Below are 6000 nucleotides of genomic sequence, written 5' to 3'. Positions count from 1 at the left end.
TCGTTATCCTTATCCGTAAGGGGGTGGTGTTTGATATACATCATCAGATTATCGACCCTCTAGGCAGATACATTGTCCTAGATATCACGTTAGAAGGCACCAGATTAACCTTGTGCAATATCTATGCCTCGGCTGTGTATGATAAGTCATTCTATCTGGAGATAACGAATATTCTCCGCCCATATTCGCATGCCTCTCTTATCCTTGGAGGTGATATGAATATGGTGTCCTCTTTGGTTTTGGACAGGAAGGGTGCCTCGTCTCAGAGGACCCGACTACCCAAGATCAACCTAGATTATGTGTCTACACAGCTGGGACTGATTGATGTGTGGCACCTCCATAACCCTGTAGAATTAGAATACACTTACTACTCTTCATCCCATAATTCCTTCTCACGTATAGATTACTTCCTTGTCTCCACCGATCTGTCACCCAGGATCACTGACACACCTATTAACCCTATAACTATCTCAGACCATGCCCCCATTTCACTTGTGCTCCAGGGTAGGTTCACGCTGGGTACTAATTCACACTGGAGGTTCCCTGCCAAGATGGAGGCTTCTCCAGATTTTAAAACTATGTTGATGAATTCCTGGGACTCCTATGCTCTCAACAACTCTGACCATACGTCTGACCCTGCCTTATTTTGGCAGACTGCTAAAGCTGTTTTACGAGGAGATATAATTGCATACATGACAAAATATAGACGAGACCAAGAAGCAACATATAGGGCAGCACAATCTGCACTCACTTCCTCATTTCAAAACTTTAAATCCTCACCTACGTTAGCTAACAAGCAGAAATATAGAGACGCTAAGACCCAATTTGATCACACCCTGACACATATGGATAATAGATTTCTTATGGCGGGTAAATGTAATTTTTTTCAATATGGAGATAAACCGAGCCGAATGCTTTCCAACTTAATTAAATCCGACAAGGGACCCCAATACGTGACAGCTTTGAGGGATTCGACCTCAGCTGTGCAGACCGAGGGGAAGGCGATAACAGACATCTTCTACTCCTTTTTTAGTGATCTCTATTCACATAGTAACGTTGACCAATCTACCAAAACCTCCTTCTGGGACACATTACAATTACCTCAGATCTCCCCAGATCAATCAGATTCCCTTACGGCTCCTGTTACTATCACTGAAGTGACGGAGGCTATTAAAGCCCTTAAACAGCTGAAGACCCCAGGCCCTGATGGCTTATCTGGGGAATTCTTTAAATTACTCTCGCCTAAAATAGTAGACTCTCTAACAGCCTTTTTTAACTCTATTTTTTCCAACCTAACTATCCCACACCATTTTAACTCAGCCCTGATCCGGGTTCTACCCAAACCGGGCAAGGACCCACTTCTCCCGTCTTCTTACCGCCCTATCTCCTTACTTAATGTAGACTACAAATTATTTACTAAACTATTAGCAGACCGACTAAAATTTATCTTGCCTGAAATAATCCACAGTGATCAAACCGGTTTTATCTCAGGCAGGCACTCGGTGACCAACATCCGGAAAGTTCTAACAGTTTTACAATCCCAGAGGGAGGTGGAGGGGGGTGGCCCTGCTTTCCTATTATCATTGGATGCGGAAAAGGCATTTGACCTGGTGACATGGGACCACCTATTTGAGACACTCCGACGTTTCGGATTTTCAGACCAATTTGTGAACATCATACACACCATATACCGTAACGCATCTACACAAGTTTTCACAAATCGACATTTATCTCAACCCTTAACGATTCATAGGGGGACCAGACAGGGCTGCCCCTTATCCCCTTTACTCTTTGCGGCACCATTAGAACCCCTGGCGGTAGCACTGAGACAATTGTCAGCTTTTTCGGGAATATCAGTAGGAAGGAAAGAAGTTAAACTTGGACTATTTGCAGATGATATGATCCTATTTGTCTCTAACCCCCGCACTTCGATACCTGCTATCTTTGATACCATACATTGTTTTAGCACTTTTGCTGGTTATCGCATAAATACCCATAAATCTGAACTACTCCCTCTGACTGACATAGCAGACCCTCTTCTCTACTCCGAATTCTCTTCCCAATTCACGCTGACCCCTACTAAACTGAAATACCTAGGTATCTATATTCCCTCGGAACTCTCCCGGCTATATATATTTAATTATACACCTATTATTCAACAAATTAAAACACGATTAGAATCCTGGAAGGATCTTAAACTTTCTCTGTTGGGCAGGATAGTGGTGATAAAAGCTATTATCTTCCCTAAACTGGCTTATCTGCTTCAAATGCTCCCTATTACAATCACTAAGCAAGACGCCCTACTCTGCTCACAAATATTTTCAAAGTTTATTTGGAAAAATTCAAAACCACGTATGCCCAAAGCCCGCACCTATGTTAATAAACGAAAAGGCGGTCTGAGTATGCCCAATGTAACGATGTTCGCCAAATCAGCATTATTTAAGTTCGCCTCAGATTTGCTACTACGATCAGACATATTCACGAACCTAGAACTGGAAGAGGCACTTTTCTCTCCTTATTCCCCTGCAGCTTTACTTCACACGCCGAGATCTGGACTACCCCAAGAAGTTAAGACTAATATCTTATTCTGGGATACCTATAGGGCCTGGACCTCCATCCATAAACTATTTCGTACTGACCCATTTGAGTCACCATACATACCCTTATGGGGTAACCCCAATTTCCCCTCCTCTTTGGATAACTGTCACTTCTACACATGGAAATGTAAGGGGATATACACCATTAAAGATGTCTTTGATCCTGGTGGACAGATGCTCTCCTTTATGCAATTACGTGACAAATTCTCGTTACCCCACTCCAACTTTTTCATGTTTCTCCAAGCGCGTCATTATGTCAACTCTCTTCGTGACCCCTTAGGCAAAGGGGGCCCTAATCGAACAATTCTCGACACTCTCACGTTTTGCAGACAAAATCCCTTTAAAATTCGATATCTTTACAATGACCTAATTGAGGTGTCAGCCCCCTCTTGGTCCTCCCTCTCTGACTCCTGGCAGAAGGAGCTCCCAGAGATACCCGAGATGGGCGGGGTCTCTGCGAACACTGACCTAGTCCTTAAGGCTCTAAAATCCGCTACACTACAAGAAATACATTTAAGGACAGTAAATAGGATGTATATATCCCCCTCCCAAAGACAACACTTCCGCCCGGGTGAGTCGGGCACATGCCCTAAATGCGGAGTAAATGGAGCATCCCTTGCACACAATCTCTGGTTATGTGGAAAAATTAAACGATTCTGGTGTAAGATTCTCCAGTATTTATCCCGACTACTCAAATTAACTCTCCCTGGAGTGGCGAGTCCGCTGTTGTTCGCTGACTTTTCGCCCTGGCTGGTACGATTTGATCTCACCCCGATGATCCCGCTGCTAACTGTGATGGTTACGGTGGCAAAGCAGGTGATACTGAGACACTGGATATATAAAACTACCCCAACGGTAGGAGAATGGGAATCCGCTTTACTAGACGTACTATTTTGTGAGAGACGAATGGCCACTTTCCAAATTGAAAATGGAGTTATACTTTTCCATAAAAAGTGGGGACCCTATATAGAGAATTTACCTACGGATAGACGTGAATGTATCTGGAGGGTATTCCGAGACACAACGTGGTACTGGACTAGTCGGATAGCGGGTAATATTACCTGATTTTCGGTACTTTAAAGAACAAAGTCCATGAGTTGACTCCACTTATAACACTGACTCTCCCAAGTTAGGGTACTACACACTACAGTGTTCGCCCCGAAACCATGATTCCACCTCCTCATCCAGATTATATATCAGACTAACTCCCCCCCCCCGGCAATATATACGTCACCTATCTATAGTATTTCTGTAATATTTCTTTCTCATTACTTTCTATCTCTGTCCTTTCCTTTCCTGTCTCTCCTTCTTCCTCACAGCTGCGATATTCAGACTACATATTAGGTAGGTTGCTTACTGTTGGAGATAGTGGTACACCCTGGTGAATCATACCCCCCTACTATTGTTGCTAGACAGCTGTGTTGATATTACTCTATGTGAAATGTTTTTAGTTTTCTTTCTCTTCTACTACAAAAAAACAAAAAAGCCGTACAGCCTTCAATTTTCTGTATTTTGTTCGTTATTGAACTTGATTGTTTGTCACTGCTGACTATTACTGTAAATTGATTACTGCTAATTTATGTTGTGACTCTTTGGCTGTCTAATAAAGAAATTTATAAAAAAAAAAAAAAAAAAAGAGGAACCAAGCATGACAGCAAATTCCCAGTTGCACAACAGATCACTAGTGTCATGGGCGCTATTGGATCTTTTTGGCATCAAGTTTATTGGCTTTCGTGGATTAGTTGAGGTCATGTATCTATTTTTTTCCTCTTGGAGAACAAATCCTCAGCTACAGATGTGTCCTCCTCATACATCTTTGCTGTTGTCATGCCAAGCTGCCCCTCTTGGCACACCAGGTCGCGTGAGAATCTTTTAGCATTGGGCATCTTTTTTTGCTTCTATTTTGCCGAAAATGTGTCTTATTTACAACACAATGTGACTAGGAAACATTGCGTTGATGTAATTATCATTGTCTGCGCTTTCAGACTGAGTGAGTTTCAACATATACCATATTTCTCTTCTTGGTAGTCCAGAATGTTGTGAGAAACATCTGTGCAGGAGATGTTGGTTGTGGCCTGTAAAATTTCAGGCCTTTGGCATTGCATATAGGGCCTGATTCAGGGATAGACACAGCACATACAGTATAGCAAAGATGCAGCTGCTGTACGACAATATGCTGATGCCTCAGGAAGCTTGTTGTGTAAATAGTCGCCTCCTTCAGGCTTCTCTGATCTGCTGATGCGTCTGAGGATGGAGCATCGGATCATCTGCGTGAACATCGGTTATCTAGGTAACCTTCAGGTTGCTCAGGATGACCGGGGTTTTCATGCTGCTGGGACCAGTAAAGCTGGATCTAAGATGTCAGATCTGCTGAACAGGTAGTACTGTATGTAATCTTTTCTATGAGTGTAACATGCACTGAGATGGAATGAGGTTCTGTCCATTTCCAGCAGGATGCAATCACAGATTTATCGGTTGATAGTACAGTATATGAGAGTCAAGTTTAATTGAATACTTTGACAGGTTTACAGGTGTGTAGCCGGAAGAAAAACCCCTGGTTCTTTAAGATGGTTGGGTATGAAATCCCGACAGTCGGGATCCTGACAACGGAATCACATCCTCTTCCAGGTAGATATTTTACCCCTAACCAACCCCTCGCATCCTAACTTTAACCCCCTTGTAGCCTAACCCTAATAACCCCCTCTAGTGCCTAACCCTAACCTTCATACTCACCTTGGGGATCTGTCGGCATTGTTAGCGTCGGGATTCTGGTGTCTGGATCTTGACCATCGGGATTCTGACCACATCCCCTTTAAGGATTCAAGCTTCCATCAGTAAGTTTTGAAGTCTCTGTATTTTGTCCCAAAACCGAGATATCTTACGTTAGGTCCACCAAATTTGACGATGGGGTCCCTTGTAGCCCAATTTCTCCAAATACAGTAGTAGAGTCTGTGGAAGGCAATCAGGAGACCGCCTGTCGGGATCCTGGTGGTCACAATGCTAACTCCGGAATTCCAACAGGCGGTGAAATGCCACTGCCGCAATACCCATGCCACTGGCTTTTCTCTCTCTATGGGTGTCCTCGACACCCATAGAGGGAGAATAGAACATGCGGCAAGCGCAGCGAGCCACCGTGCCCGCAGCGTGGCGAGCACAGCGAGCCCACAGGGAGCTTTCTAGCACTCGCCCCACTGCAGGCATACTGGTGGCCAGGAGTCCGCTGTTGCCACCAGTAAAACAAATGTATTCCAAATCTGTTGTAGGCAACATTTTATGCAGCCTGCCTGCATTATTCCTCTATAATTTAGTAACCTTCCTTCTATCTAGTTGGAGATATTAGGATTTATAACAGCTGTTTTCAGTGGGGTGAGTGCTGAGCCTTACAATAGTAACATTTTTATTT

This window comes from Pseudophryne corroboree, chromosome 7 (genome assembly GCF_028390025.1).
Source record: "Pseudophryne corroboree isolate aPseCor3 chromosome 7, aPseCor3.hap2, whole genome shotgun sequence".
Taxonomy (NCBI): domain Eukaryota; kingdom Metazoa; phylum Chordata; class Amphibia; order Anura; family Myobatrachidae; genus Pseudophryne; species Pseudophryne corroboree.
The sequence above is the reverse complement of the archived record's forward strand: the minus strand, read 5'-3'. Positions refer to the sequence as shown.